The following is a 17,595-nucleotide window of genomic DNA, read 5'->3' as shown; positions in this document are numbered from 1 at the left end:
CAGTATGCAGAGCACGCGGATGTCTTTTCCAAGGAAAAGGCCAAGCTCTTGCCGGAACATTAGGTCTTTGACTGTGCCATTGATTTACTACTATACCCCCTCAGGTGTGAGTTTACCCTTTGTCCCTACCTGAGACTCAGGTAATGTCCCAGTACATCCAAGAAAACCTGGACAAGGGGGTTTATTCAGCCTTCTACTTCTCCAGCAGGGGCCGGGTTCTTCTTTGTCACCAAAAAAATGATTCCCTCAGGCCCTGTATAGATTACCAGGGGCAGATATCCTCTCCCACTCATCCCAGAGCTCTTGGACCATCTTCAAGGAGCTAGGATCTTTACTAAGCTTGTCCTCAGAGGTGCATACAACCTAATATGGATCAAACCAGGCAATGAGTGGAAAACCGCTTTCAACACTCGTGATGAGCATTATGAGTATTTATTCATGCATTTCGGACTATGTAATGCACCAGCGGTTTTTCAAAACCTCATGAATGAGGTCTTCCGGGACATGCTTCACTCTTCAGTGATTGTATACCTCAACGATGTGCTCATATACTCTAAAGACCTCACCACTCATCGGCAGCCGGTACGTCAAGTGCTGCAGCAACGTCGTGAAAACCACTTGTTTGCTAAGCTGGAAAAATGTGTATTTGAACAACAGTCCTTGCCATTCTTGGGTTACATTGTGTCAGTCTCAGGATTTCATATGGACCCTGAAAAAGTTTCTGCCATTAAAGACTGGTCCCGGCCAGTAGGAGTAAAATCCCTTCAATGCTTTCTTGGATTCGTAAATTTCTACCAGCATTTCATCCCGCAATACTCACAGAAGGCAGCTCCACTCACCGCCCTAACCAGGAAGGGGGCTAATGCCAGAGAGTTGCCCAAGAAGGCATTCCAGGCCTTTGAGGAGCTAAAACAAGCCTTCCTGCTCAACTCTTGTCTACACCACCCAGATCCCACATGACCCTTCATGGTAGAGGTAAACGCCTCTGACATCGCTATGGGGGCCACCATCTGCCAACTCTCTGACAAGGGCTCGCTACTTCCTTGTTCTTACTTATCTCAAAAATTTACCCCCACTGAAAAGAATTATGGTATAGGGGACAAAGGGTTCCTAGCCATCAAGATGGCTTTTGAAGAATGGCGCCAGTGGCTGGAGGGGGCCAGTATCCAGTGGTTGTGTACATCGATCATAAAAATCTAGAATATTTGTGTTGAGCACAATGACTAAACCCGCAACAAACTCGCTGGTCTTTGTTTCTCAGTCACTTTAATTTATCCTTACGCTACTGACCAGCATCCAAGAATATCTGAGCGGATGCTCTCTTCCACACCACAGAATCTGAAGACTCCCCCGCCATGCCACAATACATTCTCAACCCAGCTAAAGTCCTCCTTGCGGCCACTGATGTGGCTCCCGCAGGTAAGATGGTTGTACCCCATCATCTACACAAGAAGGTTCTTTCCTGGGCCCATGATTCTCTAACAGCAGGACACCTGGGTAGGGCTCGGACCCAAGAGCACATGTCTCATTACTATTGGTGGCCACATGTAAATCAAGATGTCCGAACATACATAGACTTCTGCCCAACGTGTGCCAGACAGAAACCTTTACCTGGACAACCATGGGGTTGCTATAACTGCTCCCCATACCCATGAAGCCATGGACTCATGTCGCAACGGACTTCATAGTTTATCTACCATGATCTGAAGGGAAACAGGTCATCTGGATCATGGTAGACAGGTTTTCCAAGATGGCTCATTTTGTAGTTCTCTCGAAACTTCCCACTACGCCTGAACTCGCACAACTCTTCACAAAGCATATTTTCTGCTTTCATGGATTACCACAACACATCTCCTCCAATTGTGGGTCACAATTCACTGCTCAATTCTGGAAGGAACTGTGCAGAAAATTTTGGATCCATCTAGATTTCACGACAGCTTTCCACCCAGAAGGAAATGGACAGGCTGAGTGAACTAATCGTTCTTTGAAGAACTTCCTCCACTCCTTCATAGCAGATAAAAAATGATAATTGGGTGGCCTTGCTACCTTGGGAAGAGTTCTCCTACAATTACCATGTCCACTCCGCAACAGGATCCTTGCCTTTCCAACTTGTCCTTGGGAAACAGCCTAAACCACTCTTACCGCTCCCGGTAACGGTGGTTTCAATGGCCGCCCAACTCACAGCTCAATAGCTCCAGTCTCTGTGTTATTCCACTCAAGACAACTTGCAGCATGCAGCTGACTCCGCCAAGAGAGATGCAGATAGACATTGTTGCAAAGCTCCCACCTTTCACCCAGGAGACCGGGTCTGGTTAAGTACTCGTCATATTTGTCTCCGAGTTCTCCCTATGCGACTAGCTCCCAGATACATTGGGCCCTTTGTGATCTCCGAACGTGTGGGTGCAGTATCCTACCACCTACACTTACCTTCGAGGCTACAAATATACAACGTTTTCCATGTCTCTTTGCTGAAGCCATTTGTACTCTCAATTTTCCACTGAGAACCACCAAAGCCAATGAATGCATTCACGGATGCCGACCTTGTCTACCAAGTATGAGAGTTTCTTGATGTCCCCTTCCATCACCGATGGTGGGAATACTTGCTCTCGTGGGAAGGCTTCGGCCCGGAGGAGAACACGTGGGAGCCTGCCTCCAAAATTCTCGACAAATATCTCCTTCTCCAGTTCCATCGAGACAACCCTAGTAAACCAAGACCCCCAAGGGAAGGGGCATAAGAAGGGGGTACTGTTGGGAATCCTGGCCTTGGCTGTCCGTGGCTGGGTCCCCCCTTACCGCCAAGCATGCTCCCTGCTCCGAGGGCAGTCCCGGCCCAGCTCAGGCTGCATCAAGGGCCTTCTCATGGCATTCTCCCCATGAGGGAGACACCGTCGGCATCTTCAGGTGACTCTGCCTACTAGGCGCGCACGCGCACGACTGCCCGGAATTTAGAGGGGCTGCGGCGGGAAACTGGCCTGGCCTCAAATCCCACAACATCGCTGGAGGCCTATAAATAGGCTGCCTCAAACCTCATTGCCTTGGCTTGGCAACAGATCATCACCTGGAAGAATCTAGTTGCTTGTTCCTGACTCCATTCCAGTATCCTGCTGTTCCTGACTCCATTCCAGTATCCTGCTTGTTCCTGATTCCATTCCTGCCTTCCTGCCCACTCCAGCTCCTCTCCTGCTCCTGAGTTCCAGATTCCACTTGCTTCCTTCTTCGGTTTGACTTCAGCTTGGTACCTGGTTTCGTCTGTCTGCTGCCCGTCCTGACCCTTGGCTTGCTCTTTGGTTTTGTCTGTCTTTAGCCAGCCCTGACCTCTGGCCCGTCTCCTCGCCTTGCACATCTGCTGCCTGCCTCAAATCCCTGTACCGCCTCCAACTCCCCATGACTTCAGCCTGCTTCGACTCGGACTGCTCTCTGTACTCCTCTTCACCAGGAGACCTTCTCCTAAATCCTGCAGGCCCCGGCACCCAAGGGCTCAACCTGTGGGGAACGAGGGCTGGTACAGATGAAGGTCCTGTCTGGTCTCCTGGTTCTGATCCACCTCCCGGCTATGAGTACCACTGCAGGTCTTCCTTCAGTGGGTCCACCACACACTCTAGCCAGCCTAAGGATCCACATTCACAACACTGTGCCTGATAAGAGTTCTATACTCACAGTCATAGAACCTTTCAGTATTCCTCCATATAATGATGGAAGTTGACTACAACTTACAAGCAATCATCATATGCAATTCCATTTTTATTGGATCAAATGTATGTGATATCTTTGCCATGCTAAGCAGTAATCAACATTTAAGTGCCATTTGAAAATGCTTGTATTCTTATTTTTAGTAGGGGAGGCAACTTTGAGAAAATCATGTGGCACTGGCTATCTGAGGCAGTTACATTGGATTCTGCAACCAGAACATATCCTTTCCCTATTTTGGTTGGCATAGCATTGTTTTATGGTAATAGGCAGTTTGCACTAATACCTATGCAAAGGTACCACAAATTGCAATAACTTTTTTGCACTTTGAGATAAGTGCCAGAATTGTGGTATTTCCTACATACAACCACTGGGGGGACCATGTTTACTGAAAGAGAGAGAGAGAGAAGGAGAGAGAGAGAGACTATAATACCCTCACACTAGATTGGTATTTATATCTCTATGGGAGGCCCACTAATACCTAAACCTCACTTGAGGTGAGGTTTAGGTATTAGTGTAGGGGTTAGGGGCCACTTTGACATTCAAAGTGAGACATACGAGCAGAACAGAGCTCTCTGTGAAGATCTGATGACCCTCGGAGTGAGGAAACTCACTCAGAGATGAAATTTGTGCAATGTTCTCTCAACCTAGCTTGATGTTGCCCAGGTAGAGAGTCCCTCTCTTTCTCTCTCTCTCTCTCTCTCTCTCCCCGTTAAAGGTGCTTAATGCATGCAAACACACCTTATAGCATTTTGATAAATGACTCTGTTATACAGTAGTGCATAGATACACATAAGAAACAGTCCCTGTTCCATGAGAAAAAAAAATATATATATAAAACTGCTTTTTCTGTCTGTTATTGTGGAGCATTATTCTGCTGCTGTTTGAATTGCAATTGCATTTATGTCTCTTTAGTTTTGACAAAGAGTAAAGTTGTGTTGAAAGTTTCAGCATGTTATGGTCATTCCTGGGTCACCTGCTCAGGAACAGGGGTACTAACTGCATTCAATCAGGGGTGCCTGGATCATTTCCCCCAGTATCTAAAGAACCTGCAACCCCCTTCTGGCCCTATTACACAGGGGTCAGAGGAGTATTCTGCTGCAGCACACCTCCAGATACTGGTGGCAGGTTTCTTCCCATGTTGCTTGGTGGGGTGCTACATTACTAACAAGATGTAGGAGTAATAGTCCATATTTTTATAACATCAAGCCTGGATTATTGTAATTCTTTATATGTTGGGATACTTCAAGAATGATTGTTAAAGCTTCAGCAAACTCAAAATGCAGCTGCATCTCTTTTGTTAGACCTGAAGTTGAGAGACCAAATTCCCCTGCTTTGAAAACTCTACACTAGTTGCCAATCAGTTTTTCAGCTCTAGTTATACAGTATCCCCTCATTAGGCAGCTTAGATCAGCTCTGGAGGCTTTTCTATGAATTTTTCTGCCAGCTCAAGTTAGATTGACAGGAACCAATATGAAATCATTTTCCTTTGTGACCCCAAGGTTTTTGAATGTCTGCCTGAGAGATGATGCCCACCTGACAGATGATTATTTAAAGTTGTAGAATTGAACAAGGAATGACTTGGCTATTTACATTAACTTTTCAATTACTTCTATTTTAGTTGGTGATCAAGCCATTTGTTTTTATGACAATTTTATGTTCAACCAATATTTACTATCTAATTTTTATTGATGTCTTGACACTTTGATTTCTATTATTTTATATGGTTTTAATAGTATTTATAATTTTATTTTGAATATGTTGGGAGATATACGTAACTCACCTGGAGTTAAATAATGAACATGCAGTGGATACATTTTACTGAATAAATATTTAAGATTTTGTAAATGTTCTGTTTTGTTTTTATAATTAGTTTGTTTTAGTATACCTTTGCAGGGAAATTTTATACCTGTACACATTTTGGTAAAGTTTGCATGTACCTTTTATATGCAGATTTTACCCTGAATTTTCAAATCAAGCTTTATGTGCATAAGTTTGCTTTGAAAATTCATGGGTATTTGGCACAGATTAACTCTCACAAAATTGCACCTGCTCTTCAAAGAGTGTAACTTGTGGGTTAATTTCTGTGCATACTTTTGAAAATCAAAAATTATCTATATAAATTCTAACTCCTCCAAGCTCTGCCTTCCAGAGCATATCTTTCCAGTTTTTACAAAAGTTTATGTGTAACTGAGTTACACGCATGCTTTTATGAATATAAAAGACCGCCCAGTCCACCAAGAAATGGGCGGATAGGCATCATCAGTCAGTGCCCGTCTTCCTTCCAGGAGACCGCGTCTGGCTTAGTACTAAAAATCTACAGCTATGAATCCCGTCTCAAAGTGTAGCCCCGAGATTCTGTGGGCCTTTCCAAGTCGCTGAATGAGTGGGAGCAGTCTCGTACTAACTACGTCTACCCTCCTCCATGCGCATACATGACGTGCTCCATGTGTCATTGCTGAAGCCTCATGTTTTGTCTAGATACCACTCCCAGGCTCCTGAACCATCAGATCCTTCAGTACTGAACGATACTACGTATCAAGTACGTGAGATCCTGGATGTTCGGTTCCATCAACGAGGTTGGGAGTACTTGCTTGCCTGGGAGGGTTGCGGTCCTGAGGATAATTCGTGGGAACCTACACGTAACATCCTCGACAAGGACTTATTATGGCAGTTCCATCTGGATCACCCAAGTAAACCTGGACCGGCTAAGAGGGGGCGTACTGTTACGGTTCTGGCCGCGAGCGCCGCCACCAGACCCTTCCTCCATGCTCCTGGACCTGTTCCCGCTTCGGGTGGCCTAGTTCACAGCCTGTTCGGCGGCGTTCCCGCAGGGCCCACGCCGCTGGGAAGCTTCCCATGGATGCCCTGCCTCTAGGCGCGCGTGCGCGCCACTTGGTCGCTTTTCTAGGCCATTTCTTGCCAGTGGTGACTCCGCCCAGTTCCTGAAGTCAGACGCCGCGGCCTTGATAAGCCGGCCGCGGACACTCAGTCTTTGCCTTGCAACGGGCTTACCTACTGGTCCCCTGTTGCTCCGTGCCCCGGAGTGAGCTGCCTTGGAACTCGCTCCATTCCTGCTTGCCTGCTACAGTACCTGCTTGGTTCCTGCTTGTCTGCTACAGTACCTGTTTGGTTCCTGCTTGCCTGCCACAGTTCCTGCCAGGTTCCAGTACCCGAGTCTTGCTACAGTTCCTGTCTACTGTCCTAGTCTGGTTCCAGTATCCGAGTCTTGCTACATTTCCTGTCTACTGTTCTAGTCTGGTTCCAGTATCTGAGTCTTGCTACAGTTCCTGTCTACTGTTCTAGTCTGGTTCCAGTTCCCAGTCCTGTTCATCAACCTGCTCGTTCCAGTCTCAAATTCATCAGCTCACCTAAGTCCCAGTGGCCGGGCTCCTATGGGCTCCTCCCGGGGGGGGCTTCGGCTTCCAAGGGTGAAGCCTCACCTAAGTCCCAGCGGATGGGCTCCTATGGGCTCCTCCCGGGGGAGCACCAGCTTCCAGGGTGAAGAGCACCACTACGTCCTGCCTGAACATCTGCTTCCCGGCCTGCGGTGTACCAGAGACATTGAGCCCCTTTCCCAGTCTCCTGCAGGTCGGCCCAAGGGTCCACTAAACTGAGACTCCATAACATAGACCTACCTTATCCTCACTGTCTTGCAATGAATCCTTTGCCACCATTATACGCTATCTTCCAAATCCATTATGACCATTGATCATGTGACACCCTTCTCAAGTCACTGCATTGGCTCCCCATCTGCTTCTGTCTAGAGTTCAAGCTTATCTTATTTATATACATTTACTCTTTAATTCCTGATTACTTTTTTAAAACATTTCCCCTTATGTATGACCTCTGTTCATCTTGAAAGCTGCTCATATCTGTTTCCTTTTACATCACTGCCAGTTCTTGACTCCATGTTTTTACCTTGTGATCTGAAAATTTAATTTAAACTTACCAGTTGATTTCCTTTAATTAAATCCTGACAGACCAGTCCAGCAAGTGGAATTATCATTGTGTGCAGGCAGGTGGAAGCAGAGAAATCCTTCCAATTTTTTTACATTATTATAAACTATATCTATTATGACAGGGGTGGCCAACTCCAGTCCTTGAGATCCACAAATAGGTCTTGTTTTTAGGATATCCACAGTGAGTATGTATGAGATAGATTAGCATGCAATGCCTCCATTATATAGAAATCTATTTCATGTGTATTCCTTGTTAATATCCTGAAAATCTGGCTTGTTTGTGACTCTTAAGCACCGGAGTTGGCCACCCCTGTATTATGGGATAGCAGGATAGGTCTTCAGTAGTCTTTTGCCCTGGCTCCTATCTACTTTTTCTTCCCTTCTCCTTTTTTATTTAATACAACAAAGAGAAAAGTAAAGAAAACATGTGGCCATACTAGACTTTAGAAAGGCTGTCCTGTTCTTTTTTCTTTGATATTCTCCTGAATTTTCCCCTTCTTTCTTGTTCTCTTTTTTTTTTAGATCCAATTTGAGTTTGAGAAAGGACAATCACTAAGACAGGAATAAATTCGGAATCTTCCTCATCCCTCTCATTTTCTTTTTTTTCTCTAAACACAATCCTGTCTTTTTTCTGGGTAAATTCTATACTGATCTGTCAGGACTCAAGGAAAGGAAATTAATGGGTAAGTTTTTAACTTTGGAGTTACCAGAAAGAAACAAGGTTATTGGTGCAAAAATGTTACTAGTCAGAAAGAAACTTTGCAGCTAATTGCACATTGCACACACAAAAATAATACATATTTTAAATTTAAAAATTCATATGGATAATAAAAGAAGGCATTTATTGAACTAAGTGGAATAGGCACAGCATCACAAAAAAGAGGAGGTTTTTAGCTAATGATTTTGTCTTTTGCCAAATCAAGTGATGCTTCACCAATATTTGTCATCTGAAGTCTTTTCCTCCTTAAAATTCCTTTTTGAGTTCAGATCAACAACATCGGGGGAAGAAAGATAAAGATTCAGGATATAATAGAAAAGGGAATTGGACAAGATCAACCACACGTTCACAACAGTTCCGGAACCAACATTTATGAATTTACAAATAACATAACTGTGGATTATTGTAAATAATCTCTGGTCTTTAATTTATCCAGTAGATCCTTAACAACAATTGAATTATCAGTCCTTGAGAGGGGCCTCTCTTTTGTTAAATCATGTCCAAATGATTATTTTCCGGTGAGAACTGATTTAGAAAGGTTTATTAGGAATTTGCAATTAAAAGTTTATTTTGATAAGAATTCAAATACATCAGATATGATCTTTCTACTGTCATGCCTAAGGCCACATGGATTCCACTAGGTCCTCTTGATCTGATTTTATATACTTTAAAGGAATAGGTTATGAGGGATATTGTAACCATGGAAAATTAAAGAAGTTATCAAATACACAATTTGTCTAAAGAGGAATATGCAGCGATCAAGAAATTATAGCCTGATTCTATGATTGTGATCAAACCAGTGGATAAGGGGGGGGGGGGGGGGGGGGAGAAGTTGTCATCATGAATAGTCAAGATTATGTAAATGGGGTTTTGAGGCAATTGTCTAATTCAGATAGTTATCAACCATTGGAATTGGATCCGACTAAAAGATTACAGTTTCTTATTAAAAGAACAACTAAATCAACTATGGAAGTTGGTTTTTTGGCTAAAAAGGAATATAAATTTCTGAATGTGCAACATCCTCGTCTGTCAACTATATATTTATTACCCAAAATCCATAAAACTTTGTGTAACCTGTCTGGAAGACCGATAGTTTCTGGCAATGAATCAATTTTGGAGCCTCTTTATGTATATGTTTATACTTTTCTCAAAACTTTTGTAAAACACATGCCTACTTTTATCAAAGACACCACACAATTTTAGAATGTTTTATGCACTATCAAGATTGATCTTTTTGATACCATCTTGGTTATATTAGATGTTTGTGCATTATACACAAGCATTCCACAGAATGAGGGAATGACAGTGATAGGTTCTAGTTTGCGACGGCATTGAGGTCAGTACTGCATGCAGTACTGACCTCATTTATTTTGAAACTACCAAGTATTGCATTAAAAGATAATTTTTTCATGTTTCATAGACAAATATATTTTCAACAAAAAAAAAGGTACTGCAATGGGTTGTTCAATGTCACCTTCTATAGCAAATCTACCGTGTTTCCCCGAAAATAAGACAGTGGCTTATATTAATTTTTGTTACCAAAGATGCACTAGGCCTTATTTTCAGGGGATGTCTTATTTTTCCATGAAGAAGAATTCACATATATTGTTGAACAAAAAAATGAACATTTATTATATTCTGAATAGTTGTCTGGTTATGCTGGTTTGTAATGACAACTAACTGTGAATCCTGCAGGGTAAAAAAATCACAGCTGCATGCTCTGGTGTTCTGTGCGACGGGCATGCTCCCAAATAAAAACGTTGCTAAGTCTTACTTTCGGGGGAGGTCTTATATTTAGCAATTCAGCAAAACCTCTACTAGGTCTTATTTTCGGAGAAACAGGGTATACATGTCTGTTTTTTAAAAAACTTGGATTAATGCATCACCATTTGTGGAAAGGATTCATCTTTGGGTGACATATATCAATGACGTGTTTATGATCTGGAAAGCATTCTCAGAATAATTATCATGTTTTTTTCAAATAACTCAATAGTTGTGATGACAATATTCAATTTACCATGAATTTTAGTACAACAGAGATTTCATATCTTGATGTATTAGTCCATGTGGAAAATGATGGAGAGCTTAGTACCACCTGTTTTAAAAAAAAACTATAGAACATAATTCATATTTACAATATCAGCACTTTCATCCTCAAGTGTTAAGAGATAATCTGCCATTCTCAAATTTCTTCAGGTATATGTACATCTATAAAGGATTAAAAAAAAAAAAATCATGAGTACTATTTTTTTAGAATGATCCATTAAATGTGTTTGGTGAGCATACAAAGAGGCATTGTATTACCCAAGAGAATGCTTGTTAGATGGATCAGCCAAGAAACAAATTCTAAACAAGAAAATTATTAACGTGTTTTGAAATATAATTCTGGATCAGGAGCAGTATGGAAAATAATAAAGAAACAGTGGACTCTATTTAGTTTATATAAGCAATTTGCAGACATGGGAATTAGGTTTGCTTACACCAGAGGTAATAATTTAAAAGAATCGATTTGTTCAGCATGTTATTGGCCAGAGCTTCAAAAGAAGAATGTTGCTGTAAAAGGGCATCATAAATGTGTTTACTGTCAAGTGTGCTCTGTAGCCATGAACATTTCACAATTTTCGTATCCTACAACAAATTTATTTATTTGTATTTATTTATCGAGTTTTATACACCGTCGTTCGGTTTCGCCATCACAACGGTTTACAAAGTTTTGATGTTTAACAGAGTTTCCAAAAGGTTCTTGTGATTGTTAACATAGATATTGTAGGCTTTATAAAGCTATGTGCTTAAACAATTCACCACTTGTGCTTTTTCTTATGTGATTTATGTGGTATTATTGGGTCCATGCACAAAGATATTTGTGGGGAAGGCAACTAAAAGTTTGAGAATGAGAATTTTGGAATATTGTAGCTGTTTTAAGTGAAAGAGAATGGAGGCACTGATGGTCACATATTGTGTCAGAGTCATACATTTGATGAATTAAGATTTTTTGCTATTGAAATGATTGACAGCCATCCATGTAGGGGAGATAGTACAAACATCTTATTCAACAGGAGCAATGCTGCATTTTTTAGTTAGTCAGCATAGAACTATTGGCTCTTAATATGAACATTGAGTGGGGACATTTCATTTGATGATAAATTAAAGGATGAAAATATGGGTTTGGATGGTTTATTTTTTGAAATGTTATGTTTAAAAACCAATAGTCATTGGTAGGGATGTGAATCAGGCTTCGGACGATTGATTGTGGGGGTTCTCTTATCGTTTTGGGGGAGGGCATGAAAAACGGCACACAAAAATAACCCCTAAACCCACCCCGACCCTTTAAAACTAATCCCTTTGCTTCACCCACCCTCCTGACCCCCCCCCCCATTTTTAAAGATGGCGCCGGCCATCCCGTGCTCCCTCCATGTGACAGGGGCCGGCCAATGACATGGATACCCTGTCACATGGTAAGGGCAAAGGCCATCGGCGCCATTTTGTATTGCAAAACAAAATGGCGCCGGCCGTATGGCCGTATGGCCGGCGCCATTTTGCAATACAGCAATAAGATTCGAGTGCAGGAGGTCACTCCCGGACCCCCGCTGGACTTTTGGCAAGTCTTGTGGGGGTCAGGAGGCCCCCCCCCCAGCTGGCCAAATGTCCCTGGGGGTCCAGCGGGGGTCCGGGAACGATCTCCTGCGCTCGTGACATCGTGGGACAGGAACGAAAATGGCACCGGCGCTACCGTTGCCCTGTCATATGACAGGGCAAAGGTAGCACCGGCACCATTTCTATTAACGCACCCGTGGCCCGAGAGTGGAAGATCACACCGGGTCTCCCCCACTGGACCCCAGGTAATTTAATACATTTGGAGGGGGTTTGGGAGGGTGGGGGATTTATTTTAAAGGGTCGGGTGGGTTTTAGGGTTGTTTTAGTGTGCCGGTTTACGATTTACACGATTTACACGATTTAAAAAAAAAACTAAACCGCGACGATCCGATTACCTCCCCCCCGAGCCAAAATCGATCGTTAAGACGATCGATCACACGATTCACATCTCTAATATATATGTATATATATATATATATATATACATATATACAGATTGCTACTCCGTAGCGGGGGGCATGATAGATTGCTATCTCAATAGGGAAGTACTATATACCTATTGCCAACTCCTCTTCCTTGGAGAGTTGATCCATAACAGATTGCTTCTCCTTAGCAGATTGTACTGCTTGCTACTTCCTTTCCTTATAGGAGCATCTAACAGCAGTTTGCTAACATAATTACAGATAGCTAACTCCTCCCCTCTGGAGGAGTAGGTCATGTCATATCGCTACTCCTTCCTTTTTCAGGAGCACAGCAGAACAGCTTGCCAACTCCGCCCTCCTGGTGGAGTAGCGACAGCAGATTGCTACCTCCTCCCCTCTGCAGGAGATGAGCATAACAGATTGCTAGCTCCTCCCCTTTGGAGAAGGAGAGCGTAACAAAATTTAACTTTTTGGGCATGTAATTTAGACCATAAGGTCGCAAATTCTCTCCTTTTAGCCAAAATGGTGGCCAAGTAGTCCTGAAATAGGAGAATGTGATGATCTTCAATTATCAGTCCCTGGTGCTCATGGTATCACTGTAGAATCTTGACTTTTTGTGCGTAATTCATCAGTTTGAATATTATCACCCACGGTCTCACTCTCACCGTCATCATTCCTCCAAGGCGGTGTGCCCGCTCGATTAGAATTGGCCTTTATTCTCAGAGAAACCGAGACCTGCCTCTAGGCCAGTTTCCAAAAATGATTTCAAACTTTTCTCCTCTAAGGACTCTGGGATTCTAATAGCTCTTGTTATTCTGCCTGGAGCGGTTTTCTAAGTCATCGATTTTCAAAGCTTTTTCTTCCACCATTTTTTCCAGCTTCTGTATTGTTCGTGCACTAGCATTTGCGTCATCCTCCAAGATTCTGATTTAGACTTCGGCTATCTCTATGGGAGCATTAAATTTGACTATCAAATTTTGCACTCCCATAATTTGTGTCAAGATCTCATCAAATTTTCCACTCAGCACCTTCACCACTGCTTCTGTTAGTGTTTTGATATTTGTCTGACCCAGTATGACATATCTTATGTTCTTTTTTTTTTTCCTTTATGTTCAAGCAATTTTTATTGTTTTCACACCAAAAATACAACAGTGAGGAAGGTTTGTATTCCTTAAACCAACCTCATATTCAATCATTCATCATATATCCACTGTTGTATGAACTTCTGCCCCTCCCTAGATGCCCCACCTCCCTTCCCTCCCTCCAATGAAATATACAGGTAAGATGAGCCAAGTTCACAGAGTAATTAACTGGAAACTTCACTTGTTGTCCAAGACAGCATCCAACTAGTCATTCATCACAAAACTGCATGCTCAATAAAGTACACTTCATCAGATGTTTTTATATCCTTATGTTCCTAAGCAAACCTTGCATTCACAAGACAAGCTCATACTTGTGATCCCTTCATTATGGAAAATAAGACTGCAGACAACACCAAAAAATGTTCTCCATAATGGGGCCCAACATTATGGTATGTTTATATAATAATTGAGAGTCGTATGTAATTCTACCCATTTTCAGTTTACCTTTTAGGTTACCAACATGTGGAACATCTTGTCACTCCAACTCCAAGCAATTACTGATCTAAAGCTATTATGGAAGAAACTGAAGTGTCATTTATTTCTACAAGGATTTGGTTAACTTGTTGTTTTTATTTATTTTGAATGGCTATTTGCTTAGATAGGCAGGTTATAAGAATGCTTAATTAAAAAAAAATATATATACAATGAAAATTAATAAAGATAAGATAAGATTTGTAAAAGCCAGGGTTTAAGAATTTAAAGCAACCCCCAAAAGGTAGGTATTTAAAGAGACTTGACTATAACCAAAGAAGCAGCAAAATGGAACAATTCAGAAAAGCTTTTTCCTCTTCATCCTGCAGATTAGTCCACAAAAGATTACCCCTGCATGCCAGCAGGTGAAAGCAGAGAACTTCTTCTAGGGGTGTGCATTCGGATTGACCGCATTAGTAAAACACAACTCATATTTTTTTTTTTACTTAAAAAATTGATTCGACATAAACGATCGGATTTCCCACATATCGAACATAGATATGTTCGATATGTGGGAAATCGCGATTGTTGAGCCAAAATAAAAATATAAACCCCCTCACCCTCCTTAATCCCCCCCCCCCCCCGACTTACCACAACTCCCTGGTGATGGAGCGAGGAGTGAGGACGCCATTTCTGCAATCCTTGGCGAGAAGCATGTGACGTCGGCGGCACGTCGAGTGACGCCGGCGTCACGTGATTCCCGGCTCGTTCGCGCCGGACGGCTCGTTCGGCCCAAAAAGAACTTTTGGCCAGCTTGGGGGGGGTCAGGAGGCCCCCCCAAGCTGGCCAAAAGTTCTTTTTGGGCCGAACGAGCCGTCCGGCGCGAACTTGCCGGGAATCACGTGACGTCGCGTCTGAGTGACGCGGCGCCACGTGATTCCCGGCTCGTTCGCGCCGGACGGCTCGTTCGGCCCAAAAAGAACTTTTGGCCAGCTTGGGGGGGTCAGGAGGCCCCCCCAAGCTGGCCAAAAGTTCTTTTTGGGCCGAACGAGCCGTCCGGCGCGAACGAGCCGGGAATCACGTGACGCCGCGTCACTCGACGTGCCACCGACGTCACATGCTTCTCGCCAAGGATTGCAGAAATGACGTCCTCACTCCTCGCTCGATCACCAGGGAGTTGTGGTAAGTCTGGGGGGGGGATTAAGGAGGGTGAGGGGGTTTAATTTTTTTTTTTGCACATATGTACATATACCCAACTCATTGGATTTTTTTTATGTCCATATTGGCCGCAAGTGGGACCCCCTTTCGGACATAAAAAATATGAACATAAAATTTTGCTCTGCACATCCCTAACTTCTTCCTCTTTTCTTTTACTTCAGGTTAGACTATATATTCTGGGATAGTAGAATATGTTTTTAGTAGTTTTCTGCTTCCAGTTTTGGTTAGACTGGGATAGGCGGAAAATGTGCAAAAATAAATAAATAAATAAATAAATAAATAAATAAATAAATAAATAAAATAGAGAATAACTAGAGATGATTAGAGGATTTTATTTCCTTACTACAGGAATATGTTTTTTCCTCCATAAAATATCTAGTTCCCATTTTGGCCTGATGCAGAGAGGATTTGCCATGGTCTGCATAGAGCTGGATCACTGAGGGGTGAGAGACTCACAGAGATATAAAGAAAGAAAGCATGTGACTCCTGAAATTTCCCTCCTGTGACCCTCTCCCTTATCTGACAGAGGCCAGAAATGCCTACCTTGTGGAGATAGGCAAAATAGCTCAATAGAGAGTTATTTTTGTTTCAAGTACAATGGGGCTGAGGCCCCCATAGAAAAGCAGATATGTTGAGGAACTAAGGAGTCTGAAGGCTGAGAAGCTAAGGATAATGCAAATTAGGGATGTGAATTGTTTATCTGACGATTGAAAATATCGGACAATATTTACAATCTCATCAGATATCGGGGGGGAGGGGGTCCCCGATAGTGATAGGAAACCCCCACGATTAATTTCATGGGGTTCTCTTATCATTTTATGGGGAGGGGTGGGAAAAAAGGGCACTCAAAAATAACCCCCAAACCCACTCCGACCCTTTAAATGTAATTATTTTGAATCTACCACCCTCCCAACCCCCCCCCCAAACTTTTTTAAATTACCTGGTGGTCCAGCGGGGGTCCCGGGAGCGATCTCCCACTCTCAGCATTGGGGCATGCCCTACACAGCCATCAGTGGCTGGTTGCAGACCATGCTGAGTGACACAGGTTCATGCAGAGTCTAAAACATGGATGGAGCAGGCACAAGGTCCGAGGGCCGGGATAAGATTCAGGAGATCGGACCTAGACAGGATTAGGTTTCAGGCAAGGATGACCCTCCAGAGGCTTGTGTTGCTGGTGAGAAGGTAGGTCTTGTACCTTGAGGTACCCTACTCAGCCTGCTCGTGGGGCTGGTTGCAGACCACAACATGGCATGCCAGGAAGGGTGGCAATGACTAACCAAGGGTTCAGGACATCAAGGCTGAATCACGGAACATCAGGAATGTCAGGACTGGATCATGGAACATCAGGAACATCAAGACTGGATCACGGAACATCAGGACTGGATCACGGAGCATCAAAACTGACCATGGACATCAGGAATGGAAGACGGACATCTGGACTGGATCACGGGCATCTGGATAAGACATGGAGCTCCAATGAAGAACAAGGAACACAGGACCTTGAAGAAGTGATGCATCACAGAAGATTCCGGGAGTGAAGGACAGGAGCAACTAACTCCTTACAAAGGTAAAGATGGACTGACACAGGGCCCCTTTTATAGGGCTGAAGCAAGGCAGGCTAATGATGTCATCTCTGGGGGCCTTTTCCCACTGCTGGCCCTTTAAAAGATGAGCAGAGGCATGAGCCCACGCATAGGAAGAAGCAGGAATAAGACAGGCCTATCGGTGGTGGCATCCCAGCCACATAGAAGGCCCAAAGAGGAGTGACAGCGGCAGCAGCAGCTCTGCCATGAATAAAGGAGCCAGGCATGCTGCATAAGCGGCTTCATGCCACGAAGAGGAAGCAGGAAGCAGCAGCGGCAGAGATGGCCTCTCTGCTGCTTGAGGCCTCAACAGTGGCTCCAACCACAAGGAAGGAGTGACAGATGGCTCGGCCCTGCCACGCAGGACAGGAGGCTGCCACAGTCTCCGGACTGCAGAGGACGTCGGCAGCGGCAGAGTGCCACATTCTGGGGAGCATCTGGGAATGGCATCAGCAGCCTGACTGGCCGCGGAAGGTAGGCGGCCTGCCATACTCCTCGTGGACAGGTTCACAACAGTACCCCCTCCTCAAAGACCCCCTCCCAAAGTCTCTTGTTAACAGCTTGGAAAGAAGAAGGTATTACTCCATACCATCAGGGGGCAATCAAGGATCCAATGGCAGAAGCTGGAACTTTTTGGCGAGGAACTGTAGTGAGAAGAATACTTGAACAGAAGACAGGACAGAAGTGGTCAAGGTCCAGACAAGGCGTACACAGAACACAGAATACTGAAGGCACAGGTCAGGTAAGACATGGAATTGCAAAACTATAAGATGGCATCTCGGTACGTATAATAAAAATAGAGGATTTGACTCCCATCTAGACTTGGAATGTCAGGATACAAACGAGAGTCCTTTTAGA

This window comes from Rhinatrema bivittatum, chromosome 5 (assembly GCF_901001135.1).
Source record: "Rhinatrema bivittatum chromosome 5, aRhiBiv1.1, whole genome shotgun sequence".
NCBI lineage: Eukaryota > Metazoa > Chordata > Amphibia > Gymnophiona > Rhinatrematidae > Rhinatrema > Rhinatrema bivittatum.
The sequence above is the reverse complement of the archived record's forward strand: the minus strand, read 5'-3'. Positions refer to the sequence as shown.